This window comes from Castor canadensis, chromosome 9, assembly GCF_047511655.1.
Source record: "Castor canadensis chromosome 9, mCasCan1.hap1v2, whole genome shotgun sequence".
Classification (NCBI taxonomy): domain Eukaryota; kingdom Metazoa; phylum Chordata; class Mammalia; order Rodentia; family Castoridae; genus Castor; species Castor canadensis.
In genome coordinates this window covers 137,503,038-137,525,734 of record NC_133394.1, presented here as the reverse complement: position 1 = coordinate 137,525,734, position 22,697 = coordinate 137,503,038, and the positions used below count along the sequence as shown (strand labels likewise).

Below are 22,697 nucleotides of genomic sequence, written 5' to 3'. Positions count from 1 at the left end.
CCATTTTGAGTTAATATTAGTATAGGGTGATATACATGGATCTAGTTTCAGTTTTTTTGCAGACTGCTAACCAGTTTTCCCAGCAGTTTTTGTTGAAGAGACTGTCTTTTCTCCATTGTATATTTTTAGCACCTTTGTCAAAGACAAGTTGGTTATAGTTGTGTGGCTTCATATCTGGGTCCTCTGTTGTGTTCCACTGGTCTTCATGACTTTTTTTGTGCCAGTACCATGCTGTTTTTATTGTTATTGCTTTGTAATATAGTTTGAAGTCGGGTATCGTGATACCTCTAGCATTTCAGACTTTTAAAAAAGACAGTTGCTACAAGGAACAGAAAGTAAGTATATTTGATTAACAGGTCATTAGTGTTGAAGATTGCACGTGGTAGCAAGACACTCCTATAATCCCAGCTGTTCACAAGATAAAGAGAAGAGGGCCATGATCAGTAGCCTGTCCAGGCAAAATTGTGAGACCCTTTCTGAAAAATAACTAATGGAAAATGTAGGGCTGGCAGAGTGGCTCAAGTGGTAGAGCATCTGCCTAGCAAAAAAGCTCACATGGTAGAGTGCTTGTCAAGCAAAGCCCTGAGTTCGATCCCAATATTGCCAAAAAAAAGTACAAGGTGAATATTTTAAGTTCTAACATTTAATGTTTTCAGCTAACCTGATGGAACCCAATCAGTAGAGTACACCTGTGTTTCTGCAGGACAAGCCCTTATTTTTGGTCCATGTGGTCCTCCCGTTGCCTCCCAAGCAGAATTTGCTGTGCACTGTCTTATACACCCCTATGTTACCACCCTGAAATCCATTGCTGTCTCTTTCTCTAGCTGAAATCCTCCTTCAGTATTTGTCACCACAAAGCACTGCTTTGAAGCTTTGTTTCTCCTTTCCCACATGCATATTAGTTAGTAGTTTCTTGGTAGCTTTTACTGTGTTGTCTCTAAGGAATATCATTTTCAGTTTATTTTCTCTGATATTCATTTAATGGCTTGTCATTTCAGCTCAAGCTACAATTTCCTGTCAAGTATATTATAAATTTCTCATACATCTATCACCATGTCTTGCCTTGTCTACATAAATTGTCTTCCCTCCTGACTTTTGGTTTTCTTCAGGTATCATTTTGTCCTTTTTTTAACCTTGTGGCCAGGAATGTATTGCCTATTTTTACTCCAGCAGTTGAAATGATAACAGGACATATGTATACAAAGCAGAAGGAGCTCGTCTTCTGTAATTTTAGCTATTTAGACAGACATGTATGCACACAGGGAGAATGCCTTGTGAAGATTGGAGTCACACTACTAAAAGTCAAAGAACTATGAGAAGTTAGGAGAAATTTCTCTAGAGCTCTCAGAGGCAGCATGGCCCTGCTGACACCATGATCTCAGACCTTAGGATTGTACCCTGCAGAACCATGTGACAGTAAATGTCTGTTGTGGACGCCACTTTGTTCATAGCATTTTGTTTTGACAGTCCTAAAAACAAATCCAACCCCTGTGACATGACTCTTAAATAAGGGCACCGACTCATTCAAAGAATGTAGAATCTGCCTTGTGAACCTCAAGAGAAAGATTGTAGTTTCTGTGTTGAAAATTCTATGAGGGGTTGCTGCTCAGCCTCAAAGGCCAATTTTTTCCAATGCAGTCGTTCCCAAATTTGGCTACATGCCAGAAACTTTTGTCATGTAGAAACTTTTATTTGGAGAAACTTTTATTTAAAATGCAATGTCTGTATAAGTTTAACTTCCTGGAGATTCACGTGTGTGTTTGGGAAAGGACTTGGATATCTATTTTAGATTATCTGTCTAGATAATTCTTATGATTGGGTAGGTATAGTAGCAATGATGTAAGGTGTTGAGCAAGGAAGGAGATATTTCAATAGTTGGGAAAGGAAATCACCTAATAATTTATTTCTTTACTCCCTTGCCTCCAATTTCGTTGATTTTAAGATTGAATAAGCTAACTAGAAAAATTTTGTCCTGAACTTTCTTCTTATAAAGCAATAAAGATGGGGACCTTAGGATAGAGTGAACTTCTAGGAGCCTCATCAGTCAAGGAATGCAATTTAGAGTGTAGTTGGGTATTTTAGGAAATCAGATTTCATTTAATCCTCCTTCAACTGAGTTATAGACCACCTACAATGAGCCACTTCATCTGGACCCAGGCAAAGAAGAGATGTACTCCTGTGTCTAAAACTTTAAAAAGGATAGATGGTTCAAGAAAGAACAACAGTGAGCTTTAAAGTGTAATTCTGGAAATGCAACCTCAGGTAGCTATAGGAACCACTCATCTAGACAGGAAGGCCTCTATGAATCTAGATTCTAAATACCAAGTACAAAATACAGAAGGAAGGATGCATGATAGGAACAACACACCTAGAAGTATGAAGTTATGAAAATAGGGTCAGAGATATTAAACCCTTTGAAGGTATTATGTTTTCTGCTTACAGATATATAAGGTGAACCTAAGGAGGATTAAGTAACTTGGTTTTAACCTGTATCTGGTCAACCAGTCCTGAGCCCTGTTTCATTTCCTTAATATCCTGCTACCCAAGAGAACACTCTTTTCCCTGTGACACAACTTAAAGAGTCATGTGTTTTTCTGCAGAAAATAAATGCGTCCTTCATATACAATACAGACCTCCTACACAAAGTACAAAAAACACTCATAAGTCTTCAAGACATGTTTTAGCTAAGTGGAAAAAAATATTGATATACCTTTTCCTGATACCAAAAACTAGAATATGCCACTTGCATTTTGTTTTATTCTAAGTGAATTTTTATAACCTTTCATGTGGTTTGAATTAATGTAATCATCTGCCTGATTTTGAAAGGATGATTGTCTTTTAGTCTCACACTTGATGGTCTGGAGATTAATCTCTTTTCCTGACCAACTTATGGCATCCCTTGTATCCAGATATGGTGATAACCTGCACCTTTAAAACTAACACATAGTTTAGTTTTGATGAAAATCACTAAAACCCATTGAATACAGTTCTATGGCTATAAAGGAAACCCAGAGTGTGGAGATAGACATTATCTCCAGACCTGGAGGTAGACTTCTGAATCATTAGTTGACTTTTAATACATATTGGATAAAATCAAAGGGTTAGGTAATTCCTTAATCAGTCCTCCAAACAATCTTTGAGGAAGAAACCTAGTTTACTGGACTGACTTTGCCAATGGAAAACTGAGGCACTGGAAGAGTAAATATGAGTATATATTTTTGCCATTTACTCCTTTGATATGTGCAATTATGATAATAATTCATATTTCCTTTCTCACCTTCTGTCTAGTGGAGAATGGGGTATTTTCTAGCAGGTGATGGGAATAAGACAAAGAGAGAAAATACTGGACAGCAAGAAACAAATACAGAACATAGCCTGGACTAAACTTAAACACAGAAATGGATTTTCTAAAAGAAAATCCATTATGGAAGGATTTTCTAAAAGAAAATAATCACAGATCTATTTATAATCACAGATCTATTTATAACCCTTGCCTAAAACATCTAAATTGAGTGACACATGAACTTGTTAAATCATGATCTATTTTAGGAGGGAAAGAGCTCACAGTCAGGGTGTCTACAAAAAGGCAAGTAGGTATTCGGTTCTGTTAGGAAAGAACACTGAGGATTATGACTACAACTTCCAGAGTGCTCCATGCACCTTTGAAAGAACTAACTGGCCAAAAAAGACATCAGAAATAGATTACTACAAAGAACAAAAAAGGACATATGTAGAGTGAACTTTCTCAAGAGACGAGAGATATGCACCCAGTCAAAGGAGCCAAAGGGGATGTGTGGGTAAGGCTGAAGGGTAAATACTTGTAAGATACTAGTGAGGGTTTGAGTCTTCAGCGTTTTATGGCATTCCATACCTGCATTATTCAGTCTCAAGGGAATATGAAATGCCAAGAGAGGACCTGATATTCACTGCTCTATTTCAGGTGGCATGAAAACCTAACATCTTCTTCATGGGAGCCCACAAGGACATGAAAGTCATTTAATTCATGGCTACCATTTTACAGGTGATGAAACCAGACAAAAAGAGGTGAAATGGCTTTTCGTACTTGTGTAGCTCATTAGTAATAGCTTAAGGACTACAGCTCATGGGACTTGTGTGTGAGTTTTCATTTAAAGAACAACATATTATTCCTATGTTTTCGTATATTTATTCCTTCATTCAACAAACATTTGTTAAGTGACTAATAATGCACCAGATATTTTTTAAAGTGTTGGGTATTCAGAGAAAAGTAATGTTGTCTCTGACACAAGACCTTACAAACCAATAGAGGAGTCATTTTACATGTTAAGACAGTGGTCACAAACTCATAAACACCACGGGAGTGGTCTGTTCAAGAAGTTTTGGGAATAGAAAGGAGAGATATGTGTAGTGCCTAGACTGATGAAGAATTCTCTTTATTTATGTATATATAAGCATGTAAATAAAGCATGTAATTTACATAAATAAAACATATGAGTCATTTTAGAATTCTAAAAAGATCAAAATGAAGCCACATAGCTGGGCACAGTGACTCATAACTGTAATCCCAGCTACTCAAGAGGCAGAGAACAGGGGGATCACAGTTCAAAGGTAGCTAGGGCAAAAAGTTAACAAGATTCCATCTCCAAAATAATCTGGGTATACTGATATATGCCTGTGATGCCAGCTATGCAGGATGGCTTAGAAGGATGGGTGTCCAAGGCTGACTCGGCTAAAAGTGAGACCTTGTTTGAAAAATAACTAAAGCAAAGGGGATAGAGGTATGGCTCAAGAGGATAGAGTGTGCTATCCATTGTAGAGCCCTGAGTTCAAACCCCAGTATTGCCAAAAACAGGAACAAAAAATGAAATCACCATTAGAAAACATAAACATAGACATTTTTCTTATAAATATGAGTTTTAAACCACCATATTTTGGTGTTTTTTATATCCTTCAGCTTTTACTAAAGGTTTAATTTTTTTTTTTGCAGTACTGGGGTTTGAACTCAGGACCTACACCTTGAGCCATTCCACCAGCCCTTTTTTGTGATGGTATTTTTTTCAAGACAGGGTCTTACAAACTATCTGCCCAGACTTGATTTGTACCATGATCCTACTGATCTCTGCCTCCTTGGTAGCTAGGATTACAGGCATGAGTCACTAGCATCCGTCAAAGGTTTAATATTTTATTAGACAACTGTTGTGATTGAATTTTCTCATCCCCCAAAATATACATATTGAATTCCTAGCACCCAGTACTTCAAAATCTGATCTTAATTGGAAATAAGGTCTTTATAGCAAAACTCAAGTTAAGATGAGTTCTAAAAAGTTTAGTGAGTCTTATTCTGGTATCCTTGTAAAAGGGAGAAATTTGGACACAGAAACAGACTCCTAGTGATGAAAATGATTTGAAGACATTCATGGAGAAGATGGCTATGTGATTTGTCTACAAGTCAAGAATGCCAAGGATTCCACAACTAGCATTTTTTTATTTCTTCTATTTTGGAGTTCTTGTCTCCAAAATTTTCAGACAACAAATCCATCTGAAGGAAGTGTTTTTGTTACTTTGTGATAGAGGCCTAGGAAACTAACGTCATAGAGTGATCAAAGTACAGGACTGATTTCTATACCTAATAACTTGTTCCAAGACTGGTAGGAAAACACTGGCCTCTCTCGGTAGCCACATTTTTCTATGAACCACTTAGACTCTCATCTCTGCAGACAACACAGCCTGGAATTCACATAAGGCTCTATGAAGGCTGAATGGAGAAACTCAGGTCACTCATGCCACCTACCTCTTTTAAATCACCATTGTTAGTCCTTTAGTAAGGGTTCAGCATTGGGTTCTTAATGCCATCTCACAACATCTCAGGACCTAAGAGTCAATTCACTTGATCACACTCATAACATGAAAGCCTCTTCATCCCTTTGGGGTGAGAGTACCAAACTGCTCACATGGAAATGACTGGGCTTCCAGGTTTCCATTGAAAATCTCTACATTGGCTTTGTCAACAAAGCATGTTTATGGCTTGAAGATTTTGAAGACTTTCACTGCAGTAAGAGATACAGTGATATTTAAAACCATGGCACCATGATTGCAGATGGAACGTCAAAGGCATTCCCTTCCAACATGAAAACATTTATGAGTTATTAGGCAGCATCTTTGAGAGCTGTACAACTTTAAGTAAAAGAGTATTGTAATCATTTAAGGGCTGAGGCACTCTCAGCTGACATTAGAAACATCATTCTCTGTACCTTCTACAATTGATCAGATGTGCATGTCACAGAACTCACTTGTACTTTCTAGGTTACAATTTCATGGGGCAGAAAACCTGAATTGTGACATTTATTTTCTTCCTCCTTACCATATGATAGAGGTACAGGCATTTGTGCCAGGGATGCTTTTAAAATTCAGTAAGTGAAAAAAATTATAATTTTCAAAGCTTCTTCAGCCCCCACATTGTTTTTAATGGTGTGATAGAGTAGAATCAGAATATCATTGTCAACACACTAGGCCAAGCATAGAAATTCAAAAACAAACCTGAGCAGACAGAGGGATCATCTTGGAAATTACACAGCCATAAGACATGGCCTTAGTCAACAGTCCTAGAGGGGCAATTCCTTACTTATTTTACCCACAATGAATATCAAACTTTATTTCTGTGCCGATAAATACATGAAGAAATGTCAACATCCTTAGCTATAAAGAAAAATACAAATTGAAACTTCACTGAGATTCCATCTCACCTCAATCTGAATTATGATAATCAGGAAAACAAACAACAAATGCTGGTGAGGATATGGGGGAAGAAAGGACACATCTAAACTGTTGGTGGAAATGTACATGTATGATGATCCATGAAAAGCTAAATATAGAACTATAATATGATCCAGCTGTACCACTCTTTGGCATGTACAAAGGAAGGTAAGTCATCATATGATAGAGATACTTAGGCATTCATGTTTATTATGGCACAATTCACAATAGTCAAACTATAGAATCAGCTTAGGTTCCCATTAAAAAATGAAAGGGATTTTAAAAGGTAGTGTGTATACAGAATGGAATATTATTCATCCATTAAGGAGAATGAAATTGTGTCATTTTCAGGAAAATGGATGGAACAGGGCACCATAATGTTAAATGAAATAGACCAGACTCAGAAAGACAAATGCTGCCTTTTTTCTCTTCTATGCAGAATCTCGATCCACAAGTATAAACAAAAAAAAAAAAAAAAAAAAAAAAAAAAAAAACATGAACCTAAGTGGAGGACTATTTGGGAAGTAGGAACCAGGGATAAGCTGGGAGGGTAGGTGAGCAGTAGGTTAAGGGTGGGTAATATCAAAGTACATTATATGCATGTATGGGAAAGTCATAATAAAGCCCATTACTTTGTATGATAAATTAATAAAATTAAAACTTGATTTCTGTGTTCAGGTAGAATTCATCCCTTACAGGAATAGATCTATTGATATCTATGCAGTAATATTTAGATAAGTATGTTAATTAGATACTTCATAAAGAGAAATGCCTTGATGAGGATTCTTGATGGAATTCTTCCTCATGCTGTGAGGTGTACACTGAATGAGCTATGCAAGACACCATCAGAAGTTTTGAAATTAGAAACTGCTTTCTCTTTAATAACAGGTAGGCACAAGCATCCTCAATGCTGGTTTGCTCTGCATCCCTTTGTGGACCTGCCATTATGCTATTTCCTTTTGCTTTTTTCCACAGAACACTAATTTTTAACTTCAGTCCTGTTGGTAGCAAACTCTGAAGCTCTAAGACTTGGAGTGTTGATTCCTGAGTCTGCAAGATACTGTAGCTCTCTTTACCTCCGTAAAGAAGTGGAGCACACTGAGATCCTGTTCCATGTGAGCAAGTGAAGTCTTTACTAGAAACACCGTTTTCTCTAGGCTTAGAGGCATTTAATGGGACAACTGAAAATCTTTTAATGGTGGAGTTATTTATTTCAGATATTGGTCAGTTGACAGTACCATGCCATTTTACAGACTCGCTACTGAGTTCTCACTGTATGTACAGCAGTAAAGTTCACAGATATGAGCATGATAGTTCAATTCTATATTATATTTTAGCTCAAATAGACAATTATTTTCTGATTACTCTCTTTCTTCTTTCTCTCCTTCTCTTGTCCTCATCCTCCTCTCTTTTCTTCTTCTTCTCTTCTTCCCCTTAAGATCACTGAACATTCAGTACATACCAAACCCTGTACTAAGTACTGGGAATAGAAAGATTAAATAACCATATCCTTTGTTTCCCACTAAAGGTTGACAGTCTAGCAAAGAAGAACATCAAGTAAACAAAACAATATTCAAGTGTGTGTTCAGGGAAGATGAGGAATCTGAATAAACTGCCATGGAGATAAGGGGACCTTTCATGGAGAGAGTATTCTATGAACTGACCCTCAAAGGAACAGAAGGGAGTGTGAGTTAGACTAGGAATAAATACAGAGCTATATATGCACTTGCAGTGTGCTAACTTTTGCTCTTCCTGGTCTAAGCTACCACCAATCATAATCACAGCACGTTAAAGTGTGTGTGTGCAGAGATCATTTCTGAGTCATGTCAAAAACCCTTCAAATATTCCTTTTGACTTTTCTTACATGCAAGGTACTCATTCCTAATTGTTCATTCCTTTATCCTATGATGGTTTTTTATCTTTTCCTATACTCTGCAATAAGTGCACACTTATTCTCATCCTTGCCTCTGTGGGCATGTTCAAGTTAATCACAAACCTCCATCTTAGAACATGAAGCCACAAGAAAATAATTTCCACTTGCCAGTCTGTGGAGAGCACACAGTCCTTCTTCTGAAATCTCTAGCTAGACACTGATGGTACCTACAACATCAGTAGTTCAGTGTAATCTCTTGTTCTAGAGATGGATAGATCCATGGGTTTTTACAAGACAAAATTGTGGAGAATAGAAAGAATTTATCCTGCAAAATTAGCATTTTGTTTGCTGCTGATAAAAGTGCCCCACTCTCAAATGTTTTCAGGTATTTAAGTCTGGAATGCTGGAAACCCACTGCTAAGGATTTCCATAGTTCATCATAATTATGGTTCTTAAATCAGTTTTAACAGTTCTTTTTGCTCAAAATAGGATACCACATCTCTTCTACAAAGTCACAAGTAAGTGTCTCATTTTGGCTCTAGGAAGAAATTCAAGCAGTCTGTGTTTGGCAACATGTGTTGGGTCATTGCAACTTTTTATAGCCACTAATTCAATATAGTGCAACAAGTAACTGAAGATCTGTTGCATGAATGGGTACTGTTATAGGCTCTAAGAACAGGAAGAGGATGCAAAATGAATAATCTATAGTTACTGTCAGCAAAGAAGGATCCAATGTCTTAAACAGTAATACATCAAACCATATTGCAGATGCATAAGGAGCTTCCTGTTGGAAACAAAGAGGCAGAAACATTACCTTTACTTTGTAAATGTTTCTAGACATCAGTAAGCCTTTGGACTGAGCATATTACTATGAGATAAATATTTGAATTAAAGCCCCAAGATCTGAACTCACTAAAAGAGTTTCTTTTATTCTGGATGCTCTCTGTCCTCAGTGGTCACAGTCCAGTCCTACCTGAAAAAGAATTTGAGTTCCATCTAGATCAACTTACTGTGTGAACTTATACAAATTATTCAGCCTCTTTATGCTTTAGATTTGTTTGATTTTTTTATCCATATATTTTAGTAAAATAATAATATTAACTTTACAGGTAGATTAGAAGATTAAGTATATATAGGGAAAAAAGTGTGCCAATCACAGAAGACTCTAAAACTTTTAGTATTATTATTTTGGTTAACCTCTGGTTAAAAGAAGAAGCAGCTTCTTACAGATTATTATAAAAACATATTTAGTTAAGAGGTAGAACGCATTAGAAATATAGTTCTGACCTGGACCAGTGCCTTCCTCTATAATGTGTCCAGAAGTAGAATAACAGCTAGACCCGGATGGTCCAATTCCTGGCTTCTCTAATAGTGTGATATAAAAACAATAAGCTGCAATCTTAGCATTTCTATTTTTCTGAGGTTAACTGTATTGTCTGGAAGGCAGTAGTGTGGAAGGACAAATTGTATCCTGGTCCTAGATAAATTTATTTCATGTAGCATCTTCCACAGCTTTACAAAGTGTTCCACAGTGACTGCAACTGCACACCATGTTGTTAGCTGGCCATTGAGGTACACTGGCTGGACTCTGGCCACTTCTCATTCTCCTGGCTAACCCAGAGTTCTTTTTATTCTCTCCATGATAGCCACTAAAAACAAAAGCCTTTAGTAACTTTGTTGAAGATCTGTGACTCTCTGAACTGCACACATATTACTGAAATTTATTTCCCTTCTAAAACTAACCTGTAGTTTTGCTCTGGAGTCTCAATTATCTCCTCTTGGTGTAGAAGAGAAGTGCCAGGTAACATTTCATTGCTCTTTGCCACCTTTCAGATAAATAAAGAACCAGCATAGCAAGAAGGATTTTCAAACTCATTAATGGGTTTTGGGGATAACCAATTTAAATAACAAAAATCATCTGGAGAACGAAGAGGGTGAATTATAAGATGACATGCTGACAAGAGTGCCATCTCCATGAAAACAAATGATTCTGTGGGTTTTGGAACAAATGGACATTCATCTTATATTGTCCTGAGGCTATTGGCAAATGACTCTCCCTGAACACGTGAAAACAAAGATGGAAAATCTTTCTGGTTCGGTTGTCTCTTTATGATCACTGTGAGAAAATAGATGATGACAATTTCCTTGGGTCTTGGACCACTGAAGATCTGACATTAACCAGGAAGGCCTCTGATCACAGGAAATAACACCTACCAATGGATTCTTGGTCTGTGTTTAGTTTCTAGGTTTGCAGACTTAAAGTCAGCATTGTGGTGACTTTATATTCAAGGCTAGTCAATTGAAACTTTTTCTCCTCCCCAGAAGTGGATAAAGAGTTCAAGTTAAAAGAGATAATTTGGTGCCCTCCAGTGGTTAGAACTGACATCCCCTCTCATGACCTCTCAACCTCTTTTGTGTTTACAAAAAGGTGCAACTCAATACTGCTTTGGAAGGTTGCCTGGTTACTTGCTTATAACTGCCACTCTTAGGACAGGAATCCTTCTTTCTTCAATAGTATGAAAATCTTAGAGAAGCAGGAATCAGGGGACAAAGACAAATATCTTTTCTTTACATAAAGAGCTGAAAAATCAACACCAAATATAAATGTTCAGTGTCAGTACCATCCCTTATAGCTGTACGATCTTAGAAAAGCCACTTATCCTCTGTAGATGCACATGCAGTTTTCATTGAATGAGAAGGCTACATGATCTCTATGAATTCCCTCATCCAATGATTCCACCATCCAACGGTTCTGAATCCCAGGCAAAGGAGAAATGTTTCTATATGACTTTTATACTTCAAAATTCGTCAAAATGGCTCTTATTTTTAGAAAACCTATAAAGTTTGGAAACAAAGTTACATAAAAGGCACAAGTAAGTCATACGTGGTATAAGTAGGCATGTATCTAAAATATCTAAGGATTCCCGTTGCACCTGCCGTTGAGGACACTTTTAAAAGTCACTAAAATTTTCATGTTTGACAAAGATGAGAAACATGTAATTGTAAATTCACAACACTTAATGCTCTGTACACAGTGATTAATTAATTAGTAAAGTAATAAACAAATGAGTGAGAAAAGAAGCATCTGTGTTAACTTCTTTAATATATAAGCAGATAAAGCAACTATTTTTATAGTGTAAGGAAAAGAAAGAAACATTCACTTATGTCTTAAATTATTCTCATTCTTTCTTACAGTGACCCCCTAACTCAAATGTACCACCATGCTGAGTCTACCATTAGAGCTCCATTTATCTCTTTGGTTGACATTTGGCTACCTCCTGTGTTCTTCTTCATGGAAGGAGATGACTGGAAAGAATAACACTATGTGACTGGTAAAGACATTCAGTAAAAGATCATTGGGTGAATATGTGAATTATCAAGGTATTTTTTGTCATGAGCACTTTTGCAAAAATTGGTTTGAACAAGAATAGATCAGTTCCAAGTATTATACAAAATAAGAAAAACCTTGGCAGCTGTCAAGGGATTGTTGTTGTTGGTAACTCCCCAGAACATTAACTCTCAGTTTGGAACATTAAAATGGGGACATTGACTAGGCAGGAGAATGTACTTTGACTCTAGACTTGTGCTGCTTAAAATAGTAGCTATTAAAAAATATGGCACTTGAAGTATGGCTAGTCCAAATGAAGATGTGGTCTTAATATAAAATATACTGAAGACTTTTAGAAAATACCTGGTGTAAAAAACTGACAATTTTGAAGAGTTAATGCAAAACAATAATATAAAATATCTAATATGTAATTTTTCAGGCTAGAGACAGTGATGACTTTGAGGATGTGGTAATGATGATGAGTGATTGGATTCTGAGTATATTTTGAAGTTGGAACCCATAGTATTTCCTGGCAGACTCAATGAAGAGTGAGAGGTAGGAGTCATGGATGACTCTCAGGATGGACTGGCCATTAATTGGGATAAGGAAGACTGTGGGAGGAAATGTGAAGAAAATAAAGCTAAAATATGTTAAATGATTCACTCAAGGTCACAGTGGTAAGTCAGAGAAAAACAGAGTTACTTCAATTGATTAGAAACTCAGAGATTGATTGGCCTATTGCTCCTTGGTCACAGGTACAAAATTGGGGGTGTCTAATGTAGAGAACTGGCTTGTGCCAAGTTACACAGAAAATAAAGAGCAGAACCCCTAAGGTGGATTTCCTGACTGGTAGACTACTTGTTTTTTGTTTGTTTGTGTTTTGGCCATTTGCACTATAGCTGTGAAAATTAAAATGAAACCAGGGTTAAACATGTCATTAAGTGCATTAAGAAAGGAAGAATGAGATGCTTTTGAGGAGAGCCTTCACAATCCTTTTCTAGACTCTTGAATAATAGTACTAGTCAGATAACTGGATACTTCACTTGAATTTGGAATCATTGAAATATATTCTTTTAAACTTATTTAGGGTCAAGGTGAGCAATGGTAGCTATCCGTTAATGGGAAAAAGTCTCCATCAAAAGCCACAAATTTAATCTACAGTCCCAAGAAATCTCACATCCACCTCAAAGAAAGGGATACAGATAAAATATCAGAGAATACAAAAACCATCATTCAAAATTTTTGCTCTCAGATGAGAGCTCAATATATGTTAACATGGTTACGGTGATTTATCAGTTTGAATATAAGATCCAGACATGTGATTGTCTACTCATCTGTCCTCTTATTCTCATTGGTATTTTTCTTTAAAACAACCCCAACTTGTATGGCCTTTGGTGACTTTTTTCACATTTTGAATAAGTCAGCTATTGCCACAATGCTGTTCCCAAAGTATTCAGTGGTTTATGTAACAAAAATTTGGCTGTCCTTTGTCCTGAGTTCCTGAATGACAGCTTCTAATTGCTTGTAATTTGTTGTGATAGGACTGTCTTAGATATTTATGATGGGCCTTCACATTTTATATTAAATTGATATGGGGGCTTCTAAGATCCAGAAAACCAACCATGTGATTCAATGATGGCATCAAGCCATGTGATATTAACCTGGTCTCTGGGGAGAGGAGGCAGACAGTAGATTGAGTCTAGCAGTGTTAACTCAATCAATCATACCTGAACACAATAGCTAGGATGGGCTTCCTTTGGTTGACAGTGTTCTGGGTATTCTCAAATAACCATGGGCCAGAAGGATAATTTACCTGGACTCCACCAGGAAAGGACAACAGAATCTTCATGTTTGGGATCCTCCCAGACTTTATTAATACATTTATCTTGTTCCTATTTGTACATTTTTGTTATAATAAAATTTTATTTGTAAGTATAGTACTTTCATAGGTTCTTGAGTCATTTTAACACATTACTCAATCTGAGGGGGAAGTGAAATTATTGAATTTGTAGCTAGTTGACTAGAAGTGAGGGTTGTCAGAGGACCCTCAACCTTGTGGCTAATGTCTGAAGTGGAGTGCATCTTACAAAAGACTGTGCCTTTCATCTCTGAAGTTTGGTATAAAGGAGGATAATTTTATGTTGCCAAAAGTCAGTATATCCACAAATATAAACATTTTAATTTCTCTTCAATCATGTATCTGAGAATCAGCTGGGCAATTGTGCTTTAGACTATGTATCCATGGGCCTCAGATCCAAGTGGCTGGTCTAATCCAGGTATCACATTCTGGACCTTAGCCTGGAGGTATCATGGACACCCAGATATGTTTTTCCCATGGCAATGACACAGATGGCACAGAGAACAGGACAACCACACCAGCACATTTTAAAATTTTTCCCACAATGCATATAATCTGTTGTTGGCCAAAACCCATGTGGAAAATTAAAATTTAATGGGTGAAATATAATCTCAGTCCTATCATGAGGCTTTGGCAATGGTGTGGATATGTAATTCGGCTACAGGAGAAATGGTGAATTGAGGCAATCATTCAATATTCCACATATGAACTTAAGAGACCATAGAAGAGAAGGCTATATCACATCCTCAGAGCAGATCATCTCTGAGGCGGTCACTGGGCAGTTCTATTTCTCAGGTTTTCTCCCCAAAAAGTGTTCAGTATCATTCTCTGCTCTGACCAACTCTCTTTTTATTTCAAACATGCATGCCTCTACCAAAAATCCAAACTCAAGTGCTTAAAATAGCCCATCTTCTCCAGATTCAGTTTAATGATCATTTTTGCTGTTGACTGCCTGTTGTTATTGATGTGACTTTGTGTAAGTACATAACACTCAGGTGTCCTGGTTTCCTTATCTGTAAAATGCACCTACATTCCCTATCACATGGGATTGAAATGAAAACACAGTGGGTAGTACTTTTAAACCTTTAGGACAATATTAGAGCAGAGCATGAACTTAGTACATGCCAGACATTCTTCTAAGTATTTTATATGTATAGCTCACTTAATCCTAGCAACACATTAAGAAGCAGAGATTTTTCATTTTGATTTTCTTCCTCATGCTACATAGGATTCAACTGAGGCCTAGAAAGATGTAGTCACACAGTCCACAGGAAACCAGAAATGGAATTTGAACTCAGGTAGTTACGTACCTGTACTAACAATCTTATCCTACATATATCATACCGTCATCTCCAGAGCTCAACTAATGTCCTTTGTTTTGCTCTTGTTTGAGCATGTCCTTTAGACCTTGCCTCCACACCAAGGGTCTTATAAATGGTTTTCTTCCAAACACATTCAATGATAGTCATAAGATTATGTTAAATAAAATCCACTTTTCTATCTTTTTGCATTTATTCATTTGTATCCCACTTGGTTACAGAAGGGGTTCAATAATTTGTAATATAAAAATAAATAATATTGTAAGAAAAAATTATGAGCTTTGGCTTAGATTTTTTTTTTCTGTATAGTAAGAAAAATTTCCAAAGTTCTTCCATATTCACAAAGGGGACATTTGGTGAAGTCTTAGAATACATTGCTCATGGTTTGACTGGTACAAGCATAGTGGCAACTAGTGATAGATCTTTTAGAGTATCTCTCAAGTTAACTTAGGGGCAATGCTGCATACACAGCACTGTAAAAATAATTTCATGAGAGGCAAAATCACAAGTGAGGTCATGAAGTCCCCTAATTTAGCTTGAAGCATCTAGCAATAATTCTTCTTCATGGTCCAAGTGTATTTTTCAGTAAGGTCGTTGGAATTATGAATCCAAATGTGTACTACCATTTCAAGTCATCCTTGGGGTGGGGGAAATCTATGCTGATGCTGATATTGTGACTCAAAACTATTTCTTTTGAAAGCCTGCATTCAGTGCTATGTTAAGGACTCAAACAACACTACTGGCCCCACGATTCTGCAGTCATATTTGTATCCCTTAATTTTACCAGGAGCCACCCCAAGCACAATATGCATATCCAAAGAATTATCAAAATTTTGGGCTGTATTGGAGTACGAATTCACCCTCAAAGAACATTTGTTGTCAATAAACATGATCACAATAATATTGGAGTTTCAGCATGCCCTTATCTTCCCTTGCTGAATTTGGAACCAATTTACAATAATAATACTGATTGAAAACGATGGAAACCTAAGTTTGTTAATCCACCAAGTTTGGAATGAGACTGAATGACCCACTCAATCAAATAGCTGTAGCTGTGTGGTTTTGTATCTGGGTCCTCTATTCCATTCCACTGGTCTTCATGTCTGTTTCTGTGCCAGTATCATGCTATTTTATTGCTATGGCTCAGTCATATAGTTTGAAGTTGAGTATTGTGATACCTCAGCATTGCTTTTTTTTGTCAGTATTGCTTTGGCTACTCGAGGTCCTTGTGGCTTCCGTGTGAACTTCAGGATTTATTTTTTGATCTGTGTGAAAAATGTCATTGGAATTCTGACAGGGATTACATTGAACATATAGGTTGCTTTTGGTAGTAAAGTCATTTTCATAATATTGATTCTGCTGATTCATGAGCATGGGAGGTCTTTCAGTCTTCTGATGTCTTCTTCAACTATTCAACATTTTCATTGAAGAGGTCTAGCACTTTATTAAATTTATTCCTAATTTTTTTGAGGTTATTGTAAATGGGATTGTTTTCTGATTTCTTTCTCGGTCTGTTTATTGTTGGTATTTAGAAAACCCACAGATTTTTGTATTGGTTTTATATCCTGCCATCCTGCTACTTTGCAGAAAGTGTTTATGATGTCTAAGAGATTTTTGGGGGAGTTTTTAGGGTCTTTTATAATAAGATCATATCATCTGCAAATAAGGATAATTTGAATTCTTGTTTCCCTATTTGATTTCCTTTTATTTCTTACTCCTGTCTTATTGCTTTGGCTAAGAATTTAACTACTATATTGAAGAAGAGGGGGGAGAGTGGACACCCTTGGCTGGTTCCTGGCTTTAGAAGAAATGGTTTCAGTTTTCCCCCATTAAGTATGATGTGTTAGCTATATATGTTTCTGGAAAATAGCCTTTACTATGTTGTGGTACATTCCTCCTACTCCTAGTTTCTTCAGCTCTTTTACCATGAAATGATTTTGAACATTGTCAAAGGCTTTTATTCTGCAACTATTGAGTTGATCATGTGGTCTTTGTCCTTGGTTCTGTTTATATGGTGTATTACACTGATTGATTTGTACATGTTGAACCTGTTTCTTCCTGGAATGAAACTGACATGGTGTATGATCTTTTTGATGTGATGTTGAATTTGGTTTGCCAATTTTTACATCTATGTTAATTAAAGAGATTGGCCTATACTTCTCTTTTTTTCTTGTGTCCTTGTCTGTTTTTGGAATAAGTTTAATACTGGCTTCATAGAATGAGCTTGGTGTTGGTCCCTCTGAGGGCAATGTTTGGAGGCTGTTGCAAATAATATTCTTGCCTCTGACGCAGAACTCATTTTGTCAGCTTCTTGTTAATTTCCTTCAACATGATTCAAGTTTTCATGTATTGAAGTGTTCTCAGTCATCATGTATGGTGCAATGTGCCTTCCCAAGGTGCTTACATGCACACAAACCCATACACTCATGCACACACTCGTCCATCTCTGGTGGTCTATGAATAGCGCCCAGAAAGTGTGAAATCATTTATTCTGTAAAACATGACTTTTGCCAGACCTATACTCATCTTTATTTTTGCTCATTTAAGTTACAAAGTTTATTTCTTATAATTTTGTCATTCCCTGTGTTCTTTCCTCCTTCTGTCTTTGGAAGCCATGACACAAACAGTATGTTTACACAGAATATCAGGAATAGGTCAAAAGGCATCATTATGACAAAGAGAGTATGTGTCTCTGCTGTTTAGGGCAGGGCAGTGAACCACATTCAAACAACACTTTTTATTTAGTAGAGGGGCAATGCAAAACTCTTTAATTTCTTAATTCCACTCAGAAGATTCATCACAACTAGAGCATCTAATTTTGATTTTCTTGAAAGAAAGACCATGCCATTCCTGTTGGTCTTCATATTTCCATTATCTAGCACAGACTGGGGATGCAGTCAGCATTCCTGAAATACTGGCTCAACGAAGGAATGGATGAGTGAGTCAAGGATTTAATTACTATTTGTCTGGAAATATTTTTTTAACATTACAAAAATAGCCTTTTGATGGACTGTTTGTACTTCAACCTTGGCTACGCAATATTCCCAATTATCTGCATTGCTCTGTTTTTTTCCCCTTTATTATCTTAAACCATTTATTCACTCCTTTGCTTTTCTGTCTCCCTCAATTTTCCACTTCCCCATTAAAGAGCATGATGAATATTAATTATGTTTTAATATACAAAAATAGCACCCTCATTACCTTTGATTTTCTTTGACTTGTCCTTAGTCTTTCCTGTCTCTCGATTTCTCATTATTTTATGTGATGCTAAATCAATGAGCTCCTTTTCTCATTTTATCTCTCTACTTTTTTCCTTCTGCAGCTGCCTTTTGTTTCACTTTTTTAACACTATTTTTTCTCATTGTCTTCAAAATGTTTATGGTCATATCCCTCACATCATACAAACAGCATCTAAATGCAAATATTCCCCAGAAAAATTACAGAGTGGCAGAGCAAAATAATGCTTTGAAATAAACACTGTATATTCAATTGGTTTCCAAATTGGCACCAGCTAAACAAATGCCAAATAGCAGTCCTTGGAGACACAAGATTGGTGTGTTTTGAAATGAGAAGTTATCCTTCACACTTCCTCTAACTTCCCCTTCCTTTTTTTCCTTTCAAAATACCATAAAGAATTCTTGCAAATAACAAAGGAGACTGTTAGCTGAAACTTTTGGCTTCTTATCAGAGACTGCATGTGTGTCTTTAGACAAACAGATAAACAAATGGAATCTGAGAGGGAAGAGCATCAATTTGACTTGCAAGCTAGTCATTTTAGACCAAAGAAATGAAGAATTTGTTTGCCATCCAGTCCTACTATAAATGAATGTGCCTTATGAAAATATTCCCTTCAAAATCAAAGCCAGGAGAATACTCAGTACACTTTATTAAGGTACTCGCTTATATAGTTTTATGATGGAGTCAATGGTGAGTAAAGGATTCCTGGACTTCCTCTGTGAAGAGAGAACAATTTTGAGCCACTAAACACATTTAAAATGTCACTTTAACACTTGCTGGCCATGAGGTTTTGGCAATATGACACCTGTATGAACCAGAATTTTCTACTCTGGAAAATGGAGTGAATTCTTATCACCTCAAAACATCATAGCAGAGTGAAATGAAATGGAGTCTAAAAAGGACTTAGGTGCTTACTATGGACAGCCATGACCTGTAATAGTTTCATTGTTGATAATAACATATAAACAATAGCTCTAAATAAATACTCATCTGGAATAGTCAGGGATCTGTTTCACTTTCTTGCCTTGACACATGTCACTTTATTTTCCTAAGAATCATACCCCTTTCAGTTTATCATTTAACATTGTAAACTTTTATTCATCTTTCAAAACCAATCTGTTCATACAGCAGATCTTCTGAGAGTGTGCCCAAGCTTCCCATGGAGAACTGATTACTTCTTTCACTTAGCTATTCAACCATTATTTATCAATATCTTGCAGGTATTAGGCATTATTCTAGAAGCTATGGAAATGGTTGTGAGAAAAACAATAAAACAAAACAAAACAAAATCCCTATCCTCATGGAGCTTGCATTTCAATTGAAGACATGGATAATAATCAAAGTAAGTAGCATATATATTGACAGTCATCAGTTTATTTTCTGGAGAAAATAAAATGGCTAAGAAGTTATAGTATGCCAAGCCTTAGGGCTAGGGGTAGTTTTAATTAAAATAGGCTAATCACAAAGATGTCTGAGCTAAGATGTGAAATGGGAGTTAGAAAAGTGTTCTTAGAAACTGAGCAAAGACTGTTCTACACAGAGGTGTAAGCACACGCAAAGGCTTTGGACAAACGCTGTACCATATCTACTATTAGTGAATTTATGCAAATCATTTGTAATTGTTAATTCACAAATGTTTAAAGTAAATACATCTATGTTATATAAGTTGGATGTTTTCGAATCTGTATTTAAATGTCTCTGACTATGAAGGCAGGGATTTTCTTACACAGCAACATATCCTTGTTATATAGTGCAGAGTCTAGTCTTCAACAGGTGCTCAAAATGGACATGCAATGGGATTTAATAATAAGGCTAATATTTCTGGATAGAAGAGGTGCAGCATTTCAGTTGCTAAATTAACTGGTCAGTTGAGGAAGTTCCAGCTTGGGTGGTATTTTGTTATTGGTTACTGAGTTGAGCTGTGAAGGCATTCCTTTGGTGTCTCTTATATTGCCTTTCACTTTTTATTTATTTTCTTTGTAAGTTGCTTTCTTGATGTTTATTCTAGTTACTGTGATCTGAAGAAAGATATTTGAGATGTACATGAATAGGCATTATACAATAGAATAAGCAGTTGGTAGATTTTAGCTTATTTTGGTAGCAATTCTCAGTCAATTTGCAGTGTATATTACTTAAATTGTAGCCATTGCATCTTAAGGCTACAAAGTAACATAGTATCATCTGGTCCAGGTGCCACGAACTTATGTACTTATAGATGTGGGTGATGTGATGTGCAGGCATGGGGCTATGGCGAGCACAAAGTGCCATATCTACAAACAGCAACTGAGACCCATTCCTTTGGTATGATGCTACAATGAAGCTTGAGTCTTTTCAAGGTATTCTGAAATAGCTGTAAATCTGTGTTACATAAAATCTGATTTTTCATATGCCAAAACAAAACATACCTGGGCACTTACTTGCATCATTTTACAGTGTCTGATTTGGTTAAACCATCCCATTATATAAGGGAAAAATAAATAGTGGAAATACCACGTGCTCTACCCAGTCACAGCTAGGCAAGGGCCAAGTCAAAACTATAACCTCCAAAAAGCCAAGCCATTATGGAAATCATTTTATTTCTCAAATGTCAGTAATGTCTACTGCCTTTAAAATAAATATGCAGCTCTGATATTCACATGCACGCATAAACATCACAGCTCCTTTTGCTCTTCGTTTGTTTGAAGGTTCAGTGTAGAAACAGCTTCTGTTACATCAAAGATCAAAACATCAGGATTTGGAACGTTTGTGTGCTCATTAGAGTTAGTGTCAAAATGTCTTTCTGGCTCACATCTACCTGCCATGGAAGGAAAGGCATCTTATCAACTATTTATGGAAGACCCCAGGGGTTTCCTCTTGAGGGATCCTGAACATGTAATTTTCACCACTGGGTGGCAACTGCAGCATCTCCCCCACCTCTGCATCTGCTCCTGAACCAGTCTGGTGGTGTCACTGAAATTAACACTACTGTGAATCCTACTGACTGACGCTAAGACTGTTGGTTTCTTTAATTTCACTCCAGACCAGTGCCTTGCTGCTCTAACAGCACACTGTGGAAAAGAGAGAAGGCAGTTCCTACGCGTACATTCCTTGTCATGTCATTTTTGTTATGTAACTCCAAGGAGATCTTTGTTGCCCTCCCAAAGTCACAGAATGCTCTGGTGTGTATGTGTGTGTATATATATGTACATGTATGTAACAGTATATGTAACAAAGAGAACGAGAGGGAGACAGAGAGAGTAAGAGAGAGCAAAATAGACACACACAGAGAGGCTATCTTTCAGCTTTAATTTAAAGATGGTTCATTGTGTAATCCCAGTTATTCTGGAGGCAGAGATCGGGAGGATCATGGCAGTTCTAGGCAAAAAGTTAGTGAAACCCCCACTGAACAAATAACCTGGACATGATCACTCAGATCTGTAATCCCAGCTATTCAGGAAGCAAAAATAGAAGGATTGTGATCCAGGCAGGCTGGCCCACACCAAAAAAGTGAGACTGTATCTCAAAAATGAAAAGGAAGACAAAAGGGCTGGGGGTGTGGCTCAAGTGGTAGAGTGACTGCCTAGCAAGTGCAAGGCCCCTGAGCTCAACCCCACTACCATTAAAAAATAATAAAGAAAATAATAATTTGATTCATTAGTGAATAAGGCTCTTGGTCAGTTTTCAGGGGTTAGGTTTATAAGGAATAACTTATGTTAATGAAATGCATCTTCTTAAAGTGGAGAGTTAGGTAAGTTTTGAGTTATGTGTGCAGTCATGGAATGCTAATCAAAATCAAGATATGGAGCACTTTTTCCTGTATACAGCTTCCTCCTGTACTTTTGCAGTGGCTCGTCTTCCTGCCATTTCAGTCCCTGGCAACCAGTGACATTTCCTGTTCCTATCATTTTTTCTTTCCTAGAGTGTCAGATACATTGACTTACATAGTAGTAGACTTTTGTGGATGACTGCCTACACATAGCATAATGCTTTAGTGATTAGTGTCCGTACTAATGCCTGGGTGTTGCACATATTCATAATTCACTTCATTTTATTGGTGTTCTACAAGTATATGATAACTTGCCTCTTCATTTCTCAATTGCTAGAAGCTTGAATTATTTCCAGGTTTTGGCTCTTATGAATACAGCTGTTACATACAATTGTATGCTAGTCTTTCAGGGACAAATACTTTCATACCTCTTGGAGAATTATGTGAATTATATTGTAGAATTATGTGATAGCTTATAAAAATTCACCAAAATATTTTCTAAATTGGCTGTACCATTTTACTTTCCTACCAGCAAATACGAAAGTTAGAATTACTGTACATCTTTACCCATATTTGTCATTATCAGTCTTTTTAATTTTAGACAA

General features: G+C 36.7%; 1 long non-coding RNA gene across 2 annotated transcripts; it reads left to right on the top strand.

Annotated features, from left to right (window-relative positions):
• Positions 1 to 562: 562 nt before the first annotated feature.
• LOC141411005 (uncharacterized) lies at positions 563 to 20,737 on the top strand. Of its 2 annotated transcripts, none has more exons than XR_012435860.1 (5): positions 563 to 4,021; positions 7,708 to 7,847; positions 11,801 to 11,937; positions 19,568 to 19,689; positions 20,538 to 20,737. It is a non-coding gene; the product is annotated as an uncharacterized lncRNA (long non-coding RNA). The 2 variants fall into 2 exon arrangements; XR_012435859.1 differs by having other exon boundaries at positions 563 to 4,044.
• The last annotated feature ends 1,960 nt before the right edge of the window (positions 20,738 to 22,697 follow it).